The following is a 25,326-nucleotide window of genomic DNA, read 5'->3' as shown; positions in this document are numbered from 1 at the left end:
AACTCGGCCAGTGAGAGAGAAACCGGCTCTCGGTCAGTGACGGGGTAAACGGCACTCGGTCAATGACAGGGTAACCGGCACTCGGGCAATGAAAGAGATGCCGGCACTCGGTCAGTGACGGGGAAACTGGCACTCGATCAGTGACAGGGTAACCGGCACTCGGTCAGCGACAGAGAGACCGGCACTCGGTCAGTGATGGAGAAACCGGCTCTCGGTTAGTGACGGGGTAAACGGCACTCGGTCAGTGACAGGGTAACCGGAACTCGGCCAGTGACAGAGAAACCGGCTCTCGGTCAGTGACGGGGTAAACGGCACTCGGTCAGTGACAGGGTAACCGGCACTTGGGCAATGAAAGAGATGCCGGCACCCGGTCAGTGACAGAGAGACCGGCACTCGGTCAGTGATTCAGAAACCGGCACTCAGGCAATGATGGAGAAACCGGCACTCGGACAGTGATGGAGAAACCGGCACTCGGTCAGTGACGGGGTAAACGGCACTCGGTCAGTGACAGGGTAACCGGAACTCGGTCAGTGACGGGGTAAACGGCACTCGGTCAGTGACAGGGTAACCGGAACTCGGTCAGTCAATGAGAGACCAGCAATCGGTCATTGAATGGGAAACTGGCACTCGGTCAGTGACGGAGAAACCAGCACTCGGTCAGTGAATGAGAAACAGGATCTCGGTCAGTGATTGACAAACCAGCACTCGGTCAGTGATTGACAAACAGGCACTCGATAACTGAATGAGAAACCGGTACTCGGTTAGGGACTGAGAAACCGGCATTCAGTCAGTGACAGGGTAACTGGAACCCGGTTAGGCAATGAGAAACCGGCACTCGATCACTGAATGAGAAACCAGCATTCAGTCACTGATGGAGAAACCGGCACTCAATCAGTGACAGAGAAACTGGCACTCAGTCAGTGATGGAGAAACCGGCATTCGGTCAGATATGAGAAAACAAAATTCGGTCAGTGAACGAGAAACCAGCACTGAGTCACTGATGGAGAAACCGGCACTTGGTCAGTGACAGAGTAAGTGGCTATCGGACTGTGACTGGATATCCGACACTCGGTCAGTGATTGAGAAATTGGCACTCGGTCACTGAATGAGAAACCAGCACTCAGTCGGTGACAAAGAAACCGGCTCTCGGTCAGTGACGGGGTAAACGGCCCTCGGACAGTGACAGAGAAACCGGCACTCGGTCTGCGACATAGAAACCGGTACTCGGTTAGTGACTGAGAAACCGGCAATCGGTCAGTGACAGGGTAACCGGAACTCGGTTAGTCAATGAGAAACCAGCACTCGAACACTGAATGAGAAAAAAGCATTTAGTCGCTGGCGGAGAAACCGGCACTCGGTCGCTGATTGAGAAACCGGCTCTCAGTCAGTGACGGAGAAACTAGCACTCGGTAACTGAATGAGAAACCAGCACTCAGTCGGTGACAGGGTAAACGACTCACAGACAGCAACAGAGAATCCGGCACTCAGTTAGTGATTGAGAAACTGGCACTCGTTCAGTGACAGTGTAACCGGAACTCGATTAGTCAATGAGAGACCGGCACTCGGTCAGTAAATGAGAATCCGGAACTTGGTCAGTAACGGAGAAACCGGCACTTGGTCAGTGATTGAGAGAAAGGCACTCGGTCAGTGACAGGGTAATGCCAACTCGGATAGTCAATGAGAAAGCGGCACTCGGGCAGTGAAATAGAAACCGGCACTCAGTCAGTGACAGAGAAACCGTCACTTAGTCAGTGATGGAGTAACCAGCACTCGGTCAGTGAATGAGATACAGGAGCTCGGTCAGTGAATGAGAAACCAGCACTCAGTCAGTGAATGAGATACAGGAGCTCGGTCAGTGAATGAGAAACCAGCACTCAGTCAGTGAATGAGATACAGGAGCTCGGTCAGTGAATGAGAAACCAGCACTCAGTCAGTGAATGAGATACAGGAGCTCGGTCAGTGAATGAGAAACCGTCACTCGGTCAGTGAATTAGAAACTAACACTCGTTCAGTCAATGAGAAACCAGCACTCAGTCAGTGACTAATAGACCGGCACTCGGTCGGTGAATGAGAAACTGGCACTCGGTCAGTTACGGAGAAAGTGGCATTTGGTCGGTGACGGGGAAACCAGCATTCGTTCAGTGAATGAGATACAGGCGCTTGGTCGGTGAAGGGGAAACTGGCACTCCGTCAGTGAATGAGAAACCGGCACTCAGTCAGTGAATGAGAAACCTGCACTCGGTCAGGGACAGAGAAACCAGCACTCGTTCAGTGAATGAGAAAACTGCACTCGGTCGGTGACGGAGAAACCAGCACTCGGTCAGTGAAAGAGAAACCATCACTGTTCAGTGAATGAGAAACAGGTATTCGGTCAGTGACGGGGAAACTGGCACTCAGTCAGTGAATAAGAAACCTGCACTCAGTCGGTGACCGATAGACCGGCACTCGGTCGGTGACAGAGAAAGCGGCACTCGTTCAGTGAATGAGAAACTGGCACTCGGTCAGTTACGGAGAAAGTGGCACTCGGTCGGTGACGGGGAAACCAGCATTCGTTCAGTGAATGAGATACAGGCGCTTGGTCGGTGAAGGGGAAACTGGCACTCAGTCAGTGACAGAGAAACGAGCAGTCGGTCAGTGAATGAGAAACCATCACTTGTTCAGTGAATGAGATACAGGCGCTTGGTCGGTGAAGGGGAAACCGGCACTCAGTCAGTGACACAGAAACTGGCACTCGGTCAGTGAATGAGAAACCAGCAATCAGTCAGTGATGGGGAAACCAGCACTCAGTCAGTGACTGGAAAACAGGCACTCGTTCAGTGAATGAGAAATAGGCACTTGGTCAGTGATGAGGAAACCAGCAATCGGTCAGTGATGGGGAAACTGGCGCATGATCAGTGAAAGAGAAACCGGCACTCTGTTAGTGAATGAGAAACCAGCACTCAGTCAGTTACGGAGACAGTGGCACTCAGTCGGTGAAGGGGAAACCAGCACTCGTTCAGTGAATGAGATCCAGGCACTCAATCAGTGACAGAGAAACCATCACTCTTTCAGTGAATGAAAAACCGGTATTCGGACAGTGACGGGGAAACTGGCACTCAGTCAGTGACGGGGAACCGGCACCTGGTCAGTGAATGAGAAATAGGCACTTGGTCAGTGATGGGGTAACAGGCACTCAGTCAGTGAATGAGGAATATGGCACACGGTCAGTGAATCAGAAACCGGCACTCGGTCAGTGAAGGAGAAACCGGCATCCTGTCAGTGATGGGGAAAATGGTGTACGGTCAGTGAAAGAGAAACCGGCACTCGGTTAGCGAATGAGAAACCATCACTCGGTCAGTGAATTAGAAACTAGCACTCGTTCAGACAATGAGAAACCTGCACTCAGTCAGTGACTAATAGACCGGCACTCGGTCAGTTACGGAGAAAGTGGCACTCGGTCGGTGACGGGGAAACCAGCATTCATTCAGTGAATGAGATACAGGCGCTTGGTCGGTGAAGGGGAAACTGGCACTCAGTCAGTGAATGAGAAACCTGCAGTCGGTCGGTGACCGATAGACCGGCACTCGGTCGGTGACAGAGAAACGAGCACTCGTTCAGTGAATGAGAAACCATCACTCGTTCAGTGAATGAGAAACAGGCACTCTTTCAGTGAATGAGAAACCAGCACTCGGACAGTGACGAGGAAACCGGCAATCGGTCAGTGATGGGGAAACTGGCGCATGATCAGTGAAAGAGAAACCGGCACTCTGTTAGTGAATGAGAAACCAGCACTCTTTCAGTGAATGAGAAACCGGCACTCTGTCAGTGAATGGGAAACCAGCACTTGGTCAGTGAATGAGAATCCGGCACATGGTCAGTGAATGAGGAAATTGGCACACGGTCAGTGAATGAGAAATAGGCTCTCGGTCAGTCAATGAGAAACCGGCACTTGGTCAGTGATGGGGAAACAGGCACTTGGTCAGTATTGGGGAAGCAGGCACTCGGTCAGTGAATGAGGAATCTGGCACAAGGTCAGTGAATGAGGAATATGGCACACGGTCAGTGAATGAGAATCCGGCACTCGTTCACTGATCAGAAACTGGCACTCTGTCAGTGAATCAGAAACCGGCACTCGGTCGGTGAAGGGTAAACCGGCACTCTGTCAGTGAATCAGAAACCGGCACTAGGTCAGTGATGGGGAAACTGGCGCTCGGTCGTTGACGGAGAAACCTGCACTCGGTAGGTGACAGAGAAACCGGCACTAGGTCAGTGATGGGGAAACTGGCGCTCGGTCGTTGACGGAGAAACCTGCACTCGGACGGTGACAGAGAAAGCGGCACTCGGTCGTTGACGGAGAAACCAGCGCTCGGTAAGTGAATGTAAAACCAGCATTTGGTCAGTAAATGAGAAACAGGCACTCGTTCGGTGACGGGGAAGCCGGCGCCTGGTCAGTGACAAAGAAACCGGCACTCAGTCAGTGAATGAGAAACCGGCAATCAGTCAGTGATGGGGAAACTGGCACTCAGTCAGTGAATGAGAAAATGGCATTCAGTCAGTGAATGAGAAACCAGCAATCGGTCAGTGATGGGGAAACCAGCAGTCAGTCAGTGAATGAGAAGCCGGCACTCGGACAGTGACAAGGAAACCGGCACTCGGTCAGTGAAAGAGAAACCATCACCGTTCAGTGAATGAGAAACAGGTATTCAGTCAGTGACGGGGAAACTGGCACTCAGTCAGTGAATGAGAAACCTGCACTCGGACGGTGGCAGAGAAAGCGGCACTCGTTCAGTGGATGAGAAACTGGCACTCGGTCAGTTACGGAGAAAGTGGCACTCGGTCGGTGACGGGGAAACCAGCATTCGTTCAGTGAATGAGTTACAGGCGCTTGGTCAGTGAAGGGGAAACCGGCACTCTGTCGGTAAAGGGGAAACAGTTGCTCGGCCAGTTAATGAGAAACAGCCGGTTGGTCTGTGAATGAGAAAGTGGCACTCGGTCAGTGAATGAAAAACCGGCACTCGGTCAGTAATTGAGAAACTGGCACTTGGTCTGTGATGGAGAAACCAGCGCTCGGTCAGTGACGGAGAAACTGGCACTCGGTCAGTCAAAGAGAAACCATCACTCGTTCAGTGAATGAGAAACCGGCACTCGGTCAGTCAACGAGAATCCGGCACTCAGTCAGTGAATGAGAAACTGGCACTCGTTTGGTGACTGATAAACCAGCACTCAGTCGGTGACAGAGAAACGAGCACTCGGTCAGTGAATGAGAAACCGGCACTCAGTCGGTGACGGATAAACAGCACACGGTCGGAGAGGAAGAAACTAGCACTCGTTCAGTCAATGAGAAACCAGCACTCAGTCAGTGAAGTGGAAACCGGCACTCGGTCAGTGAATGAGAAGCCTGCACTCGGTCGGTGACGGGGAAACCAACACTCATTCACTGAATGAGATACAGGCACTTGGTTGGTGATGGGGAAACTGGCACTCAGTCAGTGAATGAGAAACCAGCACTCGGTCAGTGACGGGGAAACCGGCAATCAGTCGGTGATGGGCAAACTGGCGCATGATCAGTGAAAGAGAAACCGGCACTCTGTTAGTGAATGAGAAACTGGCACTCGGTTAGTAAATGAGAAACCGGCACTCTGTCAGTGAATGAGAAACTGGCACTCGGTTAGTGAATGAGAAACCGGCACTCGGTCAGTTAATGAGAAAGCGGTACTCAGTCGGTGAAGGGGAAACAGTTGCTCGGTCAGTTAATGAGAAACAGCCGGTTGGTCTGTGAATGAGAAAATGGCATTCGGTCAGTGACGGAGTGACCAGCACTCTGTCATTGAATGATAAACTGGCTCTCGGTTAGTGACGGAGAAACTAGCACTCAGTCAGTGAATGAGAAACCGGTACTCGGTCGGTGACAGGATAACGGCAACTTGGATAGTCAATGAGAGACCGGCACTCAGTCAGCGACGGAGAAACCAGCACTCGGTCATTGAATGAGAAACCGGCACTCGTTCAGTGACGGGGAAAATAGTACTCAGTCAGTGAATGAGAAAACGGATCTCGGTCGGTGACTGAGAATCCGACACTCGGTCAGTGGTTGAGAAATTGGCACATGGTCACTGAATGAGAAACCAGCACTCAGTCAGTGACAGGGTAAGTGGCCCTTGGACAGTGACTGAGAATCTGGCACTCAGTCAGTGAGTGAGAAACCGGGACTCTGTCAGATATGAGAAATCAGCACTCGGTCAGTGAATGAGAAACCGGCACTCGGTCAGTGACGGAGAAACCGGCACTCGATAACTGAATGAGAAACCAGCACTCAGTCTGTGAATGAGGTACAGGAGCTCGGTCAGTGAATGAGAAACAAGCACTCGGACAGTGACTGAGAAACCGGCACTCAGTCAGTGACAGAGAAACCGGTTCTCGGTTAGTGATTGAGTAACCAGCACTCGGTTAGTGAAAGAGAAACCGGCACTCAGTCAGTGAAAGAAAAACTGGCACTCAGTTAGTTATTGGGAAACCAGCACTCGGTCAGTGACAGAGTAACCGGTACTCAGTTAGTGATTGACAAAACCGGCACTCGGTCAGTGACAGGGTAACCGGAACTCGATTAGCCAATGAGAAACCGGCACTCGATCACTGAATGTGAAACCAGCACTCAGTCGCTGACGGAGGAACCCACACTCGGTCAGTGATTGAGAAACCGGCTCTCGGTCAGTGACGGAGAAACTAGCACTCGGTCACAATGAGAAACCAGCACTCAGTCGGTGACAGGGTAAACGACTCACAGACAGCAACTGAGAATCCGGCACTCAGTTAGTGATTGAGAAACTGGCACTCGTTCAGTGACAGTGTAACCGGAACTCGATTAGTCAATGAGAGACCGGCACTCGGTCAGTAAATGAGAATCCGGAACTTGGTCAGTAACGGAGAAACCGGCACTTGGTCAGTGATTGAGAGAAAGGCACTCGGTCAGTGACAGGGTAATGCCAACTCGGATAGTCAATGAGAAAGCGGCACTCGGGCAGTGAAATAGAAACCGGCACTCAGTCGGTGACAGAGAAACCGTCACTTAGTCAGTGATGGAGTAACCAGCACTCGGTCATTGAATGAGAAAACAGCTCTCGGTTAGTGACAGGTTAACCGGAACTCGGCCAGTGAGAGAGAAACCGGCTCTCGGTCAGTGACGGGGTAAACGGCACTCGGTCAGTGACAGGGTAACCGGCACTCGGTCAGTGACGGGGTAAACGGCACTCGGTCAGTGACAGGGTAAACGGCACTCGGTCAATGACAGGGTAACCGGCACTCGGGCAATGAAGGAGATGCCGGCACTCGGTCAGTGACGGGGAAACCGGCACTCGATCAGTGACAGGGTAACCGGCACTCGGTCAGTGACGGGGTAAACGGCACTCGGTCAGTGACAGTGTAACCGGCTCTCGGTCAGTGACGGGGTAAACGGCACTCGATCAGTGACAGGGTAACCGGCACTCGGTCAGTGACGGGGTAAACGGCACTCGATCAGTGACAGGGTAACCGGCACTCGGTCAGTGACGTGGAAACCGGCACTCGATCAGTGACAGGGTAACCGGCACTCGGTCAGTGACGGGGTAAACGGCACTCGGTCAGTGACAGTGTAACCGGCTCTCGGTCAGTGACGGGGTAAACGGCACTCGGTCAATGACAGGGTAACCGGCACTCGGGCAATGAAAGAGATGCCGGCACTCGGTCAGTGACAGAGAAACCGGCACTCGGTCAGTGACAGGGTAACCGGAACTCGGCCAGTGACAGAGAAACCGGCTCTCGGTCAGAGACGGGGTAAACAGCACTCGGTCAATGACAGGGTAACCGGCACTCGGTCAGTGACAGAGAAACCGGCATTCAGTCAGTGACAGGGTAACTGGAACCCGGTTAGGCAATGAGAAACCAGCATTCAGTCACTGATGGAGAAACCGGCACTCAATCAGTGACAGAGAAACCGGCACTCAGTCAGTGATGGAGAAACCGGCATTCGGTCAGATATGAGAAAACAAAATTCGGTCAGTGAACGAGAAACCAGCACTGAGTCACTGATGGAGAAACCGACACTTGGTCAGTGACAGAGTAAGTGGCTCTCGGACTGTGACTGGATATCCGACACTCAGTCAGTGATTGAGAAATTGGCACTCGGTCACTGAATGAGAAACCAGCACTCAGTCGGTGACAAAGAAACCGGCTCTCGGTCAGTGACGGGGTAAACGGCACTCGGGCAATGAAAGAGATGCCGGCACTCGGTCAGTGACAGAGAAACCGGCTCTCGGTCAATGACAGGGTAACCGGCACTCGGGCAATGAAAGAGATGCCGGCACTCGGTCAGTGACAGAGAGACCGGCACTCGGTCAGTGACGGGGAAACCGGAACTCGGCCAGTGACAGAGAAACCGGCTCTCGGTCAGTGAATGAGAAACCGGTATTCGGTCAGTGAAGGGGAAACTGGCACTCAGTCAGTGAATGAGGAATATGACACTTGGTCAGTGATGGGCAAACTGGCGCGTGATCGGTGAAAGAGAAACCGGCACTCTGTTAGTGAATGAGAAACTGGCACTCAGTTAGTGAATGAGAAACCAGCACTCGGTGGGTGAATGAGAAACCGGCCCTCAGTTAGTGAATGAGAAGCCGGCACTCAGTCAGTGAATGAGAATCTGGCACTCGGTCAGATATGAGAAAAAAGCATTCGGTCAGTGAATGAGAAACTGGCACTCGATCAGTGACAGGTTAACCGGAACTCGGCCAGTGACAGAGAAACCGGCTCTCGGTCAGTGACGGGGTAAACGGCACTCGGTCAGTGACAGAGTAACCGGCACTCGGGCAATGAAAGAGATGCCGGCACTCGGTCAGTGACGGGGAAACTGGCACTCGATCAGTGACGGGGAAACTGGCACTCGATCAGTGACAGGTTAACCGGAACTCGGCCAGTGACAGAGAAACCGGCTCTCGGTCTGCGACAGAGAAACCGGTACTCGGTTAGTGACTGAGAAACCAGCACTCGAACACTGAATGAGAAAAAAGCATTTAGTCGCTGGTGGAGAAACCAGCACTCGGTCATTTAATGAGAAACCGGCTCTCGGTCAGTGATGGAGAAGCCGGCACTCGGTAACTGAATGAGAAACCAGCACTCAGTCGGTGACAGAGAAACCGTCACTTAGTCAGTGATGGAGTAACCAGCACTCAGTCATTTAATGAGAAAACAGCTCTCGGTCAGTGACAGGTTAACCGGAACTCGGCCAGTGACAGAGAAACCGGCACTCGGTCAGTGACAGGGTAACCGGCACTCGGGCAATGAAAGAGATTCCGGCACTCGGTCAGTGACAGAGAGACCGGCACTCGGGCAGTGATGGAGAAACCGGCTCTCGGTTAGTGAATGAGAAACCGGTATTCGGTCAGTGAAGGGGAAACTGGCACTCAGTCAGTGAATGAGGAATATGACACTTGGTCAGTGATGGGCAAACTGGCGCGTGATCGGTGAAAGAGAAACCGGCACTCAGTTAGTGAATGAGAAGCCGGCACTCAGTCAGTGAATGAGAATCTGGCACTCGATCAGTGACAGGTTAACCGGAACTCGGCCAGTGACAGAGAAACCGGCTCTCGGTCAGTGACGGGGTAAACGGCACTCGGTCAGTGACAGGGTAACCGGCACTCGGTCAGTGACAGGGTAACCGGCACTCGGTCAGTGATTCAGAAACCGGCACTCAGGCAGTGATGGAGAAACCGGCACTCGGACAGTGATGGAGAAACCGGCACTCGGTCAGTGACGGGGTAAACGGCACTCGGTCAGTGACAGGGTAACCGGAACTCGGTCAGTCAATGAGAGACCAGCAATCGGTCATTGAATGGGAAACTGGCACTCGGTCAGTGACGGAGAAACCAGAACTCGGTCAGTGAATGAGAAACTGGATCTCGGTCAGTGATTGACAAACCAGCACTCGGTCAGTGAATGACAAACAGGCACTCGATAACTGAATGAGAAACCGGTACTCGGTTAGGGACTGAGAAACCGGCATTCAGTCAGTGACAGGGTAACTGGAACCCGGTTAGGCAATGAGAAACCGGCACTCGATCACTGAATGAGAAACCAGCATTCAGTCACTGATGGAGAAACCGGCACTCAATCAGTGACAGAGAAACCGGCACTCAGTCAGTGATGGAGAAACCGGCATTCGGTCAGATATGAGAAAACAAAATTCGGTCAGTGAACGAGAAACCAGCACTGAGTCACTGATGGAGAAACCGACACTTGGTCAGTGACAGAGTAAGTGGCTCTCGGACTGTGACTGGATATCCGACACTCGGTCAGTGATTGAGAAATTGGCACTCGGTCACTGAATGAGAAACCAGCACTCAGTCGGTGACAAAGAAACCGGCTCTCGGTCAGTGACGGGGTAAATGGCCCTCGGACAGTGACAGAGAAACCGGCACTCGGTCTGCGACATAGAAACCGGTACTCGGTTAGTGACTGAGAAACCGGCAATCGGTCAGTGACAGGGTAACCGGAACTCGGTTAGTCAATGAGAAATCAGCACTTGAACACTGAATGAGAAAAAGCATTTATTCGCTGGCGGAGAAACCGGCACTCGGTCGCTGATTGAGAAACCGGCTCTCAGTCAGTGACGGAGAAACTAGCACTCGGTAACTGAATGAGAAACCAGCACTCAGTCGGTGACAGGGTAAACGACTCACAGACAGCAACTGAGAATCCGGCACTCGGTTAGTGATTGAGAAACTGGCACTCGTTCAGTGACAGTGTAACCGGAACTCGATTAGTCAATGAGAGACCGGCACTCGGTCAGTAAATGAGAATCCGGAACTTGGTCAGTAACGGAGAAACCGGCACTTGATCAGTGATTGAGAGAAAGGCACTCGACCAGTGACAGGGTAATGCCAACTCGGATAGTCAATGAGAAAGCGGCACTCGGGCAGTGAAATAGAAACCGACACTCAGTCAGTGACAGAGAAACCGTCACTTAGTCAGTGATGGAGTAACCAGCACTCGGTCATTTAATGAGAAATCAGCTCTCGGTCAGTGACAGGTTAACCGGAACTCGGCCAGTGAGAGAGAAACCGGCTCTCGGTCAGTGACGGGGTAAACGGCACTCGGTCAATGACAGGGTAACCGGCACTCGGGCAATGAAAGAGATGCCGGCACTCGGTCAGTGACGGGGAAACTGGCACTCGATCAGTGACAGGGTAACCGGCACTCGGTCAGCGACAGAGAGACCGGCACTCGGTCAGTGATGGAGAAACCGGCTCTCGGTTAGTGACGGGGTAAACGGCACTCGGTCAGTGACAGGGTAACCGGAACTCGGCCAGTGACAGAGAAACCGGCTCTCGGTCAGTGACGGGGTAAACGGCACTCGGTCAGTGACAGGGTAACCGGCACTTGGGCAATGAAAGAGATGCCGGCACTCGGTCAGTGACAGAGAGACCGGCACTCGGTCAGTGATTCAGAAACTGGCACTCAGGCAGTGATGGAGAAACCGGCACTCGGACAGTGATGGAGAAACCGGCACTCGGTCAGTGACGGGGTAAACGGCACTCGGTCAGTGACAGGGTAACCGGAACTCGGTCAGTGACGGGGTAAACGGCACTCGGTCAGTGACAGGGTAACCGGAACTCGGTCAGTCAATGAGAGACCAGCAATCGGTCATTGAATGGGAAACTGGCACTCGGTCAGTGACGGAGAAACCAGCACTCGGTCAGTGAATGAGAAACAGGATCTCGGTCAGTGATTGACAAACCAGCACTCGGTCAGTGATTGACAAACAGGCACTCGATAACTGAATGTGAAACCGGTACTCGGTTAGGGACTGAGAAACCGGCATTCAGTCAGTGACAGGGTAACTGGAACCCGGTTAGGCAATGAGAAACCGGCACTCGATCACTGAATGAGAAACCAGCATTCAGTCACTGATGGAGAAACCGGCACTCAATCAGTGACAGAAAAACTGGCACTCAGTCAGTGATGGAGAAACCGGCATTCGGTCAGATATGAGAAAACAAAATTCGGTCAGTGAACGAGAAACCAGCACTGAGTCACTGATGGAGAAACCGGCACTTGGTCAGTGACAGAGTAAGTGGCTATCGGACTGTGACTGGATATCCGACACTCGGTCAGTGATTGAGAAATTGGCACTCGGTCACTGAATGAGAAACCAGCACTCAGTCGGTGACAAAGAAACCGGCTCTCGGTCAGTGACGGGGTAAACGGCCCTCGGACAGTGACAGAGAAACCGGCACTCGGTCTGCGACATAGAAACCGGTACTCGGTTAGTGACTGAGAAACCGGCAATCGGTCAGTGACAGGGTAACCGGAACTCGGTTAGTCAATGAGAAACCAGCACTCGAACACTGAATGAGAAAAAAGCATTTAGTCGCTGGCGGAGAAACCGGCACTCGGTCGCTGATTGAGAAACCGGCTCTCAGTCAGTGACGGAGAAACTAGCACTCGGTAACTGAATGAGAAACCAGCACTCAGTCGGTGACAGGGTAAACGACTCACAGACAGCAACAGAGAATCCGGCACTCAGTTAGTGATTGAGAAACTGGCACTCGTTCAGTGACAGTGTAACCGGAACTCAATTAGTCAATGAGAGACCGGCACTCGGTCAGTAAATGAGAATCCGGAACTTGGTCAGTAACGGAGAAACCGGCACTTGGTCAGTGATTGAGAGAAAGGCACTCGGTCAGTGACAGGGTAATGCCAACTCGGATAGTCAATGAGAAAGCGGCACTCGGGCAGTGAAATAGAAACCGGCACTCAGTCAGTGACAGAGAAACCGTCACTTAGTCAGTGATGGAGTAACCAGCACTCGGTCATTGAATGAGAAAACAGCTCTCGGTCAGTGACAGGTTAACCGGAACTCGGCCAGTGACAGAGAAACCGGCTCTCGGTCAGTGACGGGGTAAACGGCACTCGGTCAGTGACAGGGTAACCGGCACTCGGGCAATGAAAGAGATGCTGGCACTCGGTCAGTGATGGGGAAACCAGCACTCGGTCAGTGACAGGGTAAACGGCACTCGGTCAGTGACAGAGGACCGGCACTCGGTCAGTGACAGAGAAACCAGCACTCGGTCAGTGAATGAGAAACAGGATCTCGGTCAGTGATTGACAAACCAGCACTCAGTCAGTGAATGACAAACAGGCACTCGATAACTGAATGAGAAACCGGCACTCAGTCTGTGACAGAGAAACCGGTACTCAGTCAGTGATGGAGAAACCGGCATTCAGTCAGTGACAGGATAACTGGAACCCGGTTAGGCAATGAGAAACCGGCACTCGATCACTGAATGAGAAACCAGCATTCAGTCACTGATGGAGAAACCGGCACTCAATCAGTGACAGAGAAACCGGCACTCAGTAAGTGATGGAGAAACCGGCATTCGGTCAGATATGAGAAAACAAAATTCGGTCAGTGAACAAGAAACCAGCACTGAGTCACTGATGGAGAAACCGGCACTTGGTCAGTGACAGAGTAAGTGGCTCTCGGACTGTGACTGGATATCCGACACTCGGTCAGTGATTGAGAAATTGGCACTCGGTCACTGAATGAGAAACCAGCACTCAGTCGGTGACAAAGAAACCGGCTCTCGGTCAGTGACGGGGTAAACGGCCCTCGGACAGTGACAGAGAAACCGCCACTCGGTCTGCGACAGAGAAACCGGTACTCGGTTAGTGACTGAGAAATCGGCACTCGAACACTGAATGAGAAAAAAGCATTTAGTCGCTGGCGGAGAAACCGGCACTCGGTCAGTGACGGAGAAGCCGGCACTCGGTAACTGAATGAGAAACCAGCACTCAGTCAGTGACAGGGTAAACGACTCACAGACAGCAACTGAGAATCCGGCACTCGTTCAGTGATGGAGAAACCGGTACTCGGTCATTGAATGAGAAAACGGTACTCGGTCAGTGACAGGGTAATGCCAACTCGGATAGTCAATGAGGAACAGGCTCTTGGGAAGTGAAATTGAAACCAGCACTCAGTCATTGAATGAGAAACCGGCACTCGGTCAGAGAATGAGAAACAGGATCTCAGTCGGTGATTGACAAACCAGCACTCAGTCATTGAATGAGAAACCGGCACTCGGTCAGTGAATGAGAAACAGGATCTCAGTCGGTGATTGACAAACCAGCATTCAGTCAGTGAATGAGATACAGGAGCTCGGTCAGTGAATGAGAAACCGGCACTTTGTCAGTGACAGGGTAAGTGGCCCTCAGGCTGTGACTGAGAATCCGGCACTCGGACAGATATGAGAAAAAAGCATTCGGTCAGTGAATGTGTAACCGGCACTCGATCAGTGACAGGCTAACCAGAACTCTGTTAGTCAATGAAAAACCGGCACTCGGTCAGTGACAGAGAGATCGGCACTCGGTCAGTGATTCAGAAACCGGCACTCAGTCAGTGAATGAGAAACCGGCTCTCGGTCAGTGAATGAGATACAGGAGCTCGGTCAGTGAATGAGAAACCAGCACTCAGTCAGTGAATGAGATACAGGAGCTCGGTCAGTGAATGAGAAACCAGCACTCAGTCAGTGAATGAGATACAGGAGCTCGGTCAGTGAATGAGAAACCAGCACTCAGTCAGTGAATGAGATACAGGAGCTCGGTCAGTGAATGAGAAACCAGCACTCAGTCAGTGAATGAGATAAAGGAGCTCGGTCAGTGAATGAGAAACCAGCACTCAGTCAGTGAATGAGAAGCACTCGGTCAGTGAATGACAAACCGGCACTCGATAACTGAATGAGAAACCAGCTCTCAGTCAGTGATGGAGAAGCCAGCACTTGGTCAGTGACGGGGTAAGTGGCGCTCGGGCTGTAACTGAGAATCCGGCACTCAGTCAGTGAATGAGAATCTGGCACTCGGTCAGTGACAGGGTAAACGGCACTCAGTCAGTGACAGGGTAACCGGCACTCGGTCAGTGATTCAGAATCCGGCACTCGCGCAGTGATGGAGAAACCGGCACTCGGACAGTGATGGCGAAACCGGCACTCTGTCAGTGACAGGGTAACCGGAACTCGGTCAGTCAATGAGAGACCAGCAATCGGTCATTGAATGGGAAACTGGCACTCGGTCAGTGACGGAGAAACCAGCACTCGGTCAGTGACGGAGAAACCAGCACTCAGTCAGTGAATGAGAAACAGGATCTCGGTCAGTGATTGACAAACCAGCACTCGGTCAGTGAATGACGAACAGGTACTCGATAACTGAATGAGAAACCTGCACTCAGTCTGTGACAGAGAAACCGGTACTCGGTTAGAGACTGAGAAACCGGCATTCGGTCAGTGACAGGGTAACTGGAACCCGGTTAGGCAATGAGAAACTGGCACTCGATCACTGAATGAGAAACCAGCATTCAGTCACTGATGTAGAAACCGGCACTCAGTCAGTGACAGAGAAACCGGCACTCAGTCAGTGATCGAGAAACCGGCACTGAGTCACTGATGGAGAAACCGGCACTCAGTCAGTGATGGAGAAACCGGCATTCGGCCAGATATGAGAAAACAAAATTTGGTCAGTGAACGCGAAACCAGCACTGAGTCACTGATGGAGAAACCGACACTTGGTCAGTGACAGAGTAAGTGGCTCTCGGACTGTGACTGGATATCCGACACTCGGTCAGTGATTGAGAAATTGGCACTCGGTCACTGAATGAGAAACCAGCACTCAGTCGGTGACAAAGAAACCGGCTCTCGGTCAGTGACGGGGTAAACGGCCCTCGGACAGTGACAGAGAAACCGCCACTCGGTCTGCGACAGAGAAACCGGTACTCGGTTAGTGACTGAGAAATCGGCACTCGAACACTGAATGAGAAAAAAGCATTTAGTCGCTGGCGGAGAAACCGGCACTCGGTCAGTGACGGAGAAGCCGGCACTCGGTAACTGAATGAGAAACCAGCACTCAGTCAGTGACAGGGTAAACGACTCACAGACAGCAACTGAGAATCCGGCACTCGTTCAGTGATGGAGAAACCGGTACTCGGTCATTGAATGAGAAAACGGTACTCGGTCAGTGACAGGGTAATGCCAACTCGGATAGTCAATGAGGAACAGGCTCTTGGGAAGTGAAATTGAAACCAGCACTCAGTCATTGAATGAGAAACCGGCACTCGGTCAGAGAATGAGAAACAGGATCTCAGTCGGTGATTGACAAACCAGCACTCAGTCATTGAATGAGAAACCGGCACTCGGTCAGTGAATGAGAAACAGGATCTCAGTCGGTGATTGACAAACCAGCATTCAGTCAGTGAATGAGATACAGGAGCTCGGTCAGTGAATGAGAAACCGGCACTTTGTCAGTGACAGGGTAAGTGGCCCTCAGGCTGTGACTGAGAATCCGGCACTCGGACAGATATGAGAAAAAAGCATTCGGTCAGTGAATGTGTAACCGGCACTCGATCAGTGACAGGCTAACCAGAACTCTGTTAGTCAATGAAAAACCGGCACTCGGTCAGTGACAGAGAGATCGGCACTCGGTCAGTGATTCAGAAACCGGCACTCAGTCAGTGAATGAGAAACCGGCTCTCGGTCAGTGAATGAGATACAGGAGCTCGGTCAGTGAATGAGAAACCAGCACTCAGTCAGTGAATGAGATACAGGAGCTCGGTCAGTGAATGAGAAACCAGCACTCAGTCAGTGAATGAGATACAGGAGCTCGGTCAGTGAATGAGAAACCAGCACTCAGTCAGTGAATGAGATACAGGAGCTCGGTCAGTGAATGAGAAACCAGCACTCAGTCAGTGAATGAGATAAAGGAGCTCGGTCAGTGAATGAGAAACCAGCACTCAGTCAGTGAATGAGAAGCACTCGGTCAGTGAATGACAAACCGGCACTCGATAACTGAATGAGAAACCAGCTCTCAGTCAGTGATGGAGAAGCCAGCACTTGGTCAGTGACGGGGTAAGTGGCGCTCGGGCTGTAACTGAGAATCCGGCACTCAGTCAGTGAATGAGAATCTGGCACTCGGTCAGTGACAGGGTAACCGGCACTCAGTCAGTGACAGGGTAACCGGCACACGGTCAGTGATTCAGAAACCGGCACTCGGGCAGTGATGGAGAAACAGGCACTCAGGCAGTGATGGCGAAACCGGCACTCGAACACGGAATGAGAAAAAAGCATTTAGTCGCAGGCGGAGAAACCGGCACTCGGTAACTGAATGAGAAACCAGCAATCAGTCGGTGACAGGGTAAACGACTCACAGACAGCAACTGAGAATCCGGCACTCGTTCCATGATGGAGAAACCGGTACTCGGTCATTGAATGAGAAAACGGTACTCGGTCAGTGACAGGGTAATGCCAACTCGGATAGTCAATGAGGAACAGGCTCTTGGGCAGTGAAATTGAAACCAGCACTCAGTCATTGAATGAGAAACCGGCACTCGGTCAGTGAATGAGAAACAGGATCTCAGTCGGTGATTGACAAACCAGCATTCAGTCAGTGAATGAGATACAGGAGCTCGGTCAGTGAATGAGAAACCGGCACATTGTCAGTGACAGGGTAAGTGGCCCTCAGGCTGTGACTGAGAATCCGGCACTCGGACAGATATGAGAAAAAAGCATTCGGTCAGTGAATGAGTAACCGGCACTCGATCAGTGACAGGTTAACCAGAACTCTGTTAGTCAATGAAAAACCGGCACTCGGTCAGTGACAGAGAGATCGGCACTCGGTCAATGATTCAGAAACCGGCACTCAGTCAGTGAATGAGAAACCGGCTCTCGGTCAGTGAATGAGATACAGGAGCTCGGTCAGTGAATGAGAAACCAGCACTCAGTCAGTGAATGAGATACAGGAGCTCGGTCAGTGAATGAGAAGCACTCGGTCAGTGAATGACAGACCGGCACTCGATAACTGAATGAGAAACCAGCACTCAGTCAGTGATGGAGAAGCCAGCACTTGGTCAGTGACGGGGTAAGTGGCGCTGGGGCTGTGACTGAGAATCCGGCACTTCGTCAGTGAATGAGAATCTGGCACTCGGTCAGTGACAGGGTAACCGGCACTCGGTCAGTGATTCAGAAACCAGCACTCAGGCAGTGAAGGCGAAACCGGCACTCGGTCAGTGACGGGGTAAACGGCACTCGGTCAGTGACAGGGTAACCGGCACTCGGTCAGTGATTCAGAAACCGGCACTCGGGCAGTGATGGAGAAACCGGCACTCAGTCAGTGAATGAGAAACCGGCTCTCGGTCAGTGAATGAGATACAGGAGCTCGGTCAGTGAATGAGAAACCAGCACTCAGTCAGTGAATGAGATACAGGAGCTCGGTCAGTGAATGAGAAGCACTCGGTCAGTTAATGACAAACCGGCACTCGATAACTGAATGAGAAACCAGCACGCAGTCAGTAATGGAGAAGCCAGCACTTGGTCAGTGACGGGGTAAGTGGCGCTCGGGCTGTGACTGAGAATCTGGCACTCAGTCAGTGAATGAGAATCTGGCACTCGGTCAGTGACAGGGTAACCGGCACTCGTTCAGTGATTCAGAAACCGGCACTCGGGCAGTGATGGAGAAACCGGCACTCGGGCAGTGATGGCGAAACCGGCACTCGGTCAGTGACGGGGTAAACGGCACTCGGTCGGTGACAGGGTAACCGGAACTCGGTCAGTCAATGAGAGACCAGCAATCGGTCATTGAATGGGAAACTGGCACTCGGTCAGTGACGGAGAAACCAGCACTCAGTCAGTGAATGAGAAACAGGATCTCGGTCAGTGATTGACAAACCAGCACTCGGTCAGTGAATGACAAACAGGCACTCGATAACTGAATGAGAAACCGGCACTCAGTCTGTGACAGAGAAACCGGTACTCGGTTAGAGACTGAGAAACCGGCATTCGGTCAGTGACAGGGTAACTGGAACCCGGTTAGGCAATGAGAAACTGGCACTCGATCACTGAATGAGAAACCAGCATTCAGTCACTGATGGAGAAACCGGCACTCAGTCAGTGACAGAGAAACCGGCACTCAGTCAGTGACAGAGAAACCGGCACTCAGTCAGTGAACAAGAAACCGGCACTTGGTCAGTGACAGAGTAAGTGGCTCTCGGACTGTGACTGGATATCCGACACTCGGTCAGTGATTGAGAAATTGGCACTCGGTCACTGAATGAGAAACCAGCACTCAGTCGGTGACAAAGAAACTGGCTCTCGGTCAGTAACGGGGTAAACGGCCCTCGGACAGTGACAGAGAAACCGGCACTCGGTCTGCGACAGAGAAACCGGTACTCGGTTAGTGACTGAGAAACCGGCAATCGGTCAGTGACAGGGTAACCGGAACTCGGTTAGTCAATGAGAAACCAGCACTCGAACACTGAATGAGAAAAAAGCATTTAGTCGCTGGCGGAGAAACCGGCTCTCGGTCAGTGACGGAGAAACTAGCACTCAGTAACTGAATGAGAAACCAGCACTCAGTCGGTGACAGGGTAAACGACTCACAGACAGCAACTGAGAATCCGGCACTCGTTCAGTGATGGAGAAACCGGTACTCGGTCATTGAATGAGAAAACGGTACTCGGTCAGTGACAGGGTAATGCCAACTCGGATAGTCAATGAGGAACAGGCTCTTGGGCAGTGAAATTGAAACCAGCACTCAGTCATTGAATGAGAAACCGGCGCTCGGTCAGTGAATGAGAAACAGGATCTCAGTCGGTGATTGACAAGCCAGCATTCAGTCAGTGAATGAGATACAGGAGCTCGGTCAGTGAATGAGAAACCGGCACTTTGTCAGTGACAGGGTAAGTGGCCCTCAGGCTGTGACTGAGAATCCGGCACTCGGACAGATATGAGAAAAAAGCATTCGGTCAGTGAATGAGTAACCGGCACTCGATCAGTGACAGGTTAACCAGAACTCTGTTAGTCAATGAAAAACCGGCACTCGGTCAGTGACAGAGAGATCGGCACTCGGTCAGTGATTCAGAAACCGGCACTCAGTCAGTGAATGAGAAACCGGCTCTCGGTCAGTGAATGAGATACAGGAGCTCCGTCAGTGAATGAGAAACCAGCACTCAGTCAGTGAATGAGATACAGGAGCTCGGTCAGTGAATGAGAAGCACTCGGTCAGTGAATGACAAACCGGCACTCGATAACTGAATGAGAAACCAGCACTCAGTCAGTGATGGAGAAGCCGGCACTTGGTCAGTGACAGGGTAACCGGCACTCGGTCAGTGATTCAGAATCCGGCACTCGGGCAGTGATGGCGAAACCGGCACTCGGTCAGTGACGGGGTAAACGGCACTCAGTCAGTGACAGGGTAACCGGCACTCGGTCAGTGATTCAGAATCCGGCACTCGCGCAGTGATGGAGAAACCGGCACTCGGACAGTGATGGCGAAACCGGCACTCTGTCAGTGACAGGGTAACCGGAACTCGGTCAGTCAATGAGAGACCAGCAATCGGTCATTGAATGGGAAACTGGCACTCGGTCAGTGACGGAGAAACCAGCACTCGGTCAGTGACGGAGAAACCAGCACTCAGTCAGTGAATGAGAAACAGGATCTCGGTCAGTGATTGACAAACCAGCACTCGGTCAGTGAATGACGAACAGGTACTCGATAACTGAATGAGAAACCTGCACTCAGTCTGTGACAGAGAAACCGGTACTCGGTTAGAGACTGAGAAACCGGCATTCGGTCAGTGACAGGGTAACTGGAACCCGGTTAGGCAATGAGAAACTGGCACTCGATCACTGAATGAGAAACCAGCATTCAGTCACTGATGTAGAAACCGGCACTCAGTCAGTGACAGAGAAACCGGCACTCAGTCAGTGATCGAGAAACCGGCACTGAGTCACTGATGGAGAAACCGGCACTCAGTCAGTGATGGAGAAACCGGCATTCGGCCAGATATGAGAAAACAAAATTTGGTCAGTGAACGCGAAACCAGCACTGAGTCACTGATGGAGAAACCGACACTTGGTCAGTGACAGAGTAAGTGGCTCTCGGACTGTGACTGGATATCCGACACTCGGTCAGTGATTGAGAAATTGGCACTCGGTCACTGAATGAGAAACCAGCACTCAGTCGGTGACAAAGAAACCGGCTCTCGGTCAGTGACGGGGTAAACGGCCCTCGGACAGTGACAGAGAAACCGCCACTCGGTCTGCGACAGAGAAACCGGTACTCGGTTAGTGACTGAGAAATCGGCACTCGAACACTGAATGAGAAAAAAGCATTTAGTCGCTGGCGGAGAAACCGGCACTCGGTCAGTGACGGAGAAGCCGGCACTCGGTAACTGAATGAGAAACCAGCACTCAGTCAGTGACAGGGTAAACGACTCACAGACAGCAACTGAGAATCCGGCACTCGTTCAGTGATGGAGAAACCGGTACTCGGTCATTGAATGAGAAAACGGTACTCGGTCAGTGACAGGGTAATGCCAACTCGGATAGTCAATGAGGAACAGGCTCTTGGGAAGTGAAATTGAAACCAGCACTCAGTCATTGAATGAGAAACCGGCACTCGGTCAGAGAATGAGAAACAGGATCTCAGTCGGTGATTGACAAACCAGCACTCAGTCATTGAATGAGAAACCGGCACTCGGTCAGTGAATGAGAAACAGGATCTCAGTCGGTGATTGACAAACCAGCATTCAGTCAGTGAATGAGATACAGGAGCTCGGTCAGTGAATGAGAAACCGGCACTTTGTCAGTGACAGGGTAAGTGGCCCTCAGGCTGTGACTGAGAATCCGGCACTCGGACAGATATGAGAAAAAAGCATTCGGTCAGTGAATGTGTAACCGGCACTCGATCAGTGACAGGCTAACCAGAACTCTGTTAGTCAATGAAAAACCGGCACTCGGTCAGTGACAGAGAGATCGGCACTCGGTCAGTGATTCAGAAACCGGCACTCAGTCAGTGAATGAGAAACCGGCTCTCGGTCAGTGAATGAGATACAGGAGCTCGGTCAGTGAATGAGAAACCAGCACTCAGTCAGTGAATGAGATACAGGAGCTCGGTCAGTGAATGAGAAACCAGCACTCAGTCAGTGAATGAGATACAGGAGCTCGGTCAGTGAATGAGAAACCAGCACTCAGTCAGTGAATGAGATACAGGAGCTCGGTCAGTGAATGAGAAACCAGCACTCAGTCAGTGAATGAGATAAAGGAGCTCGGTCAGTGAATGAGAAACCAGCACTCAGTCAGTGAATGAGAAGCACTCGGTCAGTGAATGACAAACCGGCACTCGATAACTGAATGAGAAACCAGCTCTCAGTCAGTGATGGAGAAGCCAGCACTTGGTCAGTGACGGGGTAAGTGGCGCTCGGGCTGTAACTGAGAATCCGGCACTCAGTCAGTGAATGAGAATCTGGCACTCGGTCAGTGACAGGGTAACCGGCACTCAGTCAGTGACAGGGTAACCGGCACACGGTCAGTGATTCAGAAACCGGCACTCGGGCAGTGATGGAGAAACAGGCACTCAGGCAGTGATGGCGAAACCGGCACTCGAACACGGAATGAGAAAAAAGCATTTAGTCGCAGGCGGAGAAACCGGCACTCGGTAACTGAATGAGAAACCAGCAATCAGTCGGTGACAGGGTAAACGACTCACAGACAGCAACTGAGAATCCGGCACTCGTTCCATGATGGAGAAACCGGTACTCGGTCATTGAATGAGAAAACGGTACTCGGTCAGTGACAGGGTAATGCCAACTCGGATAGTCAATGAGGAACAGGCTCTTGGGCAGTGAAATTGAAACCAGCACTCAGTCATTGAATGAGAAACCGGCACTCGGTCAGTGAATGAGAAACAGGATCTCAGTCGGTGATTGACAAACCAGCATTCAGTCAGTGAATGAGATACAGGAGCTCGGTCAGTGAATGAGAAACCGGCACATTGTCAGTGACAGGGTAAGTGGCCCTCAGGCTGTGACTGAGAATCCGGCACTCGGACAGATATGAGAAAAAAGCATTCGGTCAGTGAATGAGTAACCGGCACTCGATCAGTGACAGGTTAACCAGAACTCTGTTAGTCAATGAAAAACCGGCACTCGGTCAGTGACAGAGAGATCGGCACTCGGTCAATGATTCAGAAACCGGCACTCAGTCAGTGAATGAGAAACCGGCTCTCGGTCAGTGAATGAGATACAGGAGCTCGGTCAGTGAATGAGAAACCAGCACTCAGTCAGTGAATGAGATACAGGAGCTCGGTCAGTGAATGAGAAGCACTCGGTCAGTGAATGACAGACCGGCACTCGATAACTGAATGAGAAACCAGCACTCAGTCAGTGATGGAGAAGCCAGCACTTGGTCAGTGACGGGGTAAGTGGCGCTGGGGCTGTGACTGAGAATCCGGCACTTCGTCAGTGAATGAGAATCTGGCACTCGGTCAGTGACAGGGTAACCGGCACTCGGTCAGTGATTCAGAAACCAGCACTCAGGCAGTGAAGGCGAAACCGGCACTCGGTCAGTGACGGGGTAAACGGCACTCGGTCAGTGACAGGGTAACCGGCACTCGGTCAGTGATTCAGAAACCGGCACTCGGGCAGTGATGGAGAAACCGGCACTCAGTCAGTGAATGAGAAACCGGCTCTCGGTCAGTGAATGAGATACAGGAGCTCGGTCAGTGAATGAGAAACCAGCACTCAGTCAGTGAATGAGATACAGGAGCTCGGTCAGTGAATGAGAAGCACTCGGTCAGTTAATGACAAACCGGCACTCGATAACTGAATGAGAAACCAGCACGCAGTCAGTAATGGAGAAGCCAGCACTTGGTCAGTGACGGGGTAAGTGGCGCTCGGGCTGTGACTGAGAATCTGGCACTCAGTCAGTGAATGAGAATCTGGCACTCGGTCAGTGACAGGGTAACCGGCACTCGTTCAGTGATTCAGAAACCGGCACTCGGGCAGTGATGGAGAAACCGGCACTCGGGCAGTGATGGCGAAACCGGCACTCGGTCAGTGACGGGGTAAACGGCACTCGGTCGGTGACAGGGTAACCGGAACTCGGTCAGTCAATGAGAGACCAGCAATCGGTCATTGAATGGGAAACTGGCACTCGGTCAGTGACGGAGAAACCAGCACTCAGTCAGTGAATGAGAAACAGGATCTCGGTCAGTGATTGACAAACCAGCACTCGGTCAGTGAATGACAAACAGGCACTCGATAACTGAATGAGAAACCGGCACTCAGTCTGTGACAGAGAAACCGGTACTCGGTTAGAGACTGAGAAACCGGCATTCGGTCAGTGACAGGGTAACTGGAACCCGGTTAGGCAATGAGAAACTGGCACTCGATCACTGAATGAGAAACCAGCATTCAGTCACTGATGGAGAAACCGGCACTCAGTCAGTGACAGAGAAACCGGCACTCAGTCAGTGACAGAGAAACCGGCACTCAGTCAGTGAACAAGAAACCGGCACTTGGTCAGTGACAGAGTAAGTGGCTCTCGGACTGTGACTGGATATCCGACACTCGGTCAGTGATTGAGAAATTGGCACTCGGTCACTGAATGAGAAACCAGCACTCAGTCGGTGACAAAGAAACTGGCTCTCGGTCAGTAACGGGGTAAACGGCCCTCGGACAGTGACAGAGAAACCGGCACTCGGTCTGCGACAGAGAAACCGGTACTCGGTTAGTGACTGAGAAACCGGCAATCGGTCAGTGACAGGGTAACCGGAACTCGGTTAGTCAATGAGAAACCAGCACTCGAACACTGAATGAGAAAAAAGCATTTAGTCGCTGGCGGAGAAACCGGCTCTCGGTCAGTGACGGAGAAACTAGCACTCAGTAACTGAATGAGAAACCAGCACTCAGTCGGTGACAGGGTAAACGACTCACAGACAGCAACTGAGAATCCGGCACTCGTTCAGTGATGGAGAAACCGGTACTCGGTCATTGAATGAGAAAACGGTACTCGGTCAGTGACAGGGTAATGCCAACTCGGATAGTCAATGAGGAACAGGCTCTTGGGCAGTGAAATTGAAACCAGCACTCAGTCATTGAATGAGAAACCGGCGCTCGGTCAGTGAATGAGAAACAGGATCTCAGTCGGTGATTGACAAGCCAGCATTCAGTCAGTGAATGAGATACAGGAGCTCGGTCAGTGAATGAGAAACCGGCACTTTGTCAGTGACAGGGTAAGTGGCCCTCAGGCTGTGACTGAGAATCCGGCACTCGGACAGATATGAGAAAAAAGCATTCGGTCAGTGAATGAGTAACCGGCACTCGATCAGTGACAGGTTAACCAGAACTCTGTTAGTCAATGAAAAACCGGCACTCGGTCAGTGACAGAGAGATCGGCACTCGGTCAGTGATTCAGAAACCGGCACTCAGTCAGTGAATGAGAAACCGGCTCTCGGTCAGTGAATGAGATACAGGAGCTCCGTCAGTGAATGAGAAACCAG

Source organism: Hemitrygon akajei, chromosome 1 (assembly GCF_048418815.1).
Source record: "Hemitrygon akajei chromosome 1, sHemAka1.3, whole genome shotgun sequence".
Lineage (NCBI taxonomy): Eukaryota > Metazoa > Chordata > Chondrichthyes > Myliobatiformes > Dasyatidae > Hemitrygon > Hemitrygon akajei.
The sequence above is the reverse complement of the archived record's forward strand: the minus strand, read 5'-3'. Positions refer to the sequence as shown.